The sequence below is a fragment of the Palaemon carinicauda genome, chromosome 10 (assembly GCF_036898095.1).
Source record: "Palaemon carinicauda isolate YSFRI2023 chromosome 10, ASM3689809v2, whole genome shotgun sequence".
In the NCBI taxonomy this organism is placed as follows: domain Eukaryota; kingdom Metazoa; phylum Arthropoda; class Malacostraca; order Decapoda; family Palaemonidae; genus Palaemon; species Palaemon carinicauda.
The window spans coordinates 120,234,383-120,235,823 of NC_090734.1; the positions used below are offsets into that span (position 1 = coordinate 120,234,383).

At 31.4% G+C, this 1,441-nt stretch overlaps 1 protein-coding gene across 1 annotated transcript in view; it reads left to right on the forward strand.

The window, feature by feature from the left end:
- Window positions 1–1,441, forward strand: part of LOC137648219 (uncharacterized) — a 90,925-nt gene extending 89,484 nt beyond the window's left edge. The window contains exon 24 of the mRNA XM_068381142.1: window positions 1–1,441. This exon is cut by the window's left edge and continues 1,360 nt beyond it. The gene's annotated coding sequence lies outside the window, so the exon portion shown is untranslated.

A 1,441-nucleotide genomic window follows, 5' to 3' on the forward strand; every position in this document is an offset into this window, starting at 1 on the left:
AGACTTGTTCAGAACATACTTTTCTTTGTGTCTCTGTGAAACCGCTGGTTATTGGTCTCTTGAGTGCACAGGTTAGATATTTTGTAGTAATGGGTTGATTGCCATGAAGTAATCAGTCTGTGGGACACTCCTTTCTTTTGAGAAATATTCTAATTACAGTACCTACCTGTTGTAGTGATTAATAGTATCTGCTATTAATTAGAAATGATCAATATACTTTCCAGAAGAGTTTTAGTTCCATATACTACAGCAATGAGTGTGTGTAAATAGGGTACAAATTAATAGATAGGGAAACATTCATTCATATTAGTACAAAATGTAAAATGTTTCCTTCCTACAGTGTGAATTAATAATTTTACTTATCCAAATCCAAGAGGTGCTATAGGCATGTTAATATAAACATGTTATACTCTATAGGATAGAATTTTATTTCAAACATTGCCATAGTAAGATTACCCTTTCATGATACTGTATAGATAAGCTATGTAAGTACTGTATAGTGAAGGCATGTCTCGTGTTCTTGACTTTTAAACATGACCTCCTAATGATTGTTGTTGTTGTATCTTAATTATCATCACTTATTAACTAAATATTATTACTATTAATAAATCCTGATTGCATCACTAAAAATGTCATATTTTCTCTTGAGCTGAACTTCAAGGGAGAGAAATGGTGGTTGTTATATAACCAAAAGTAAAATCAATTTTTGTGTGTATTGAGATGTAATGCCTTCATAGTACACAAAGTGTTTACACAAAGAACTATGAAACTACGTATATGTTAAATGATGTGAAATGTTTACAGCCAAAAGACATTAGGGGTAACTAAACTCTGACTAGTATGTTTGCATGAATAGTGCATATTTAATAGAATGATGTATCCACTAGCAAGGAGTTTTATCAGTATATATTATACTCGCCAAATGTATAGTTCATTCGAGTTTAATCAAAAGGAATTTGTCAAAATGCCATAGGCATCTGACAGAAAGCTAGTCTGTTACTGTGCCTTGGTACAAGAAGAATGTTGTAGCAAGGCAACGTTGTGAATACTGTATAATGTTATAGTAAGACAGGTTGTCCTAATCCAGATATTTTAGTAAGTTAGATAAGAATTCAAATTAGATTTGCTAGATAAGAATCCTTTAATTTGATCAGTAAATGAATTGTAACTGTGTAACAACTTTGATCGACAAGAAGTTAAACTACCAAACCAACTGGAGTAACTACGTTCAGAAAACAAACAATGATAGTTTTTCCATTTTCTGAAACAAGTGTAGTGTGCCCTTCAAGCCAGTTGTTTTTCTTGAACTTTTCTCCATTTACTAGGAATTGGCACAGTAATTAGTATAGTACAATATTTGATATAAATATGTGGTTTAGGATGGCTAGGTCTCTTTATGTGAATTCTATGTATGAATGTAATATACTTTTATGTTATCTAA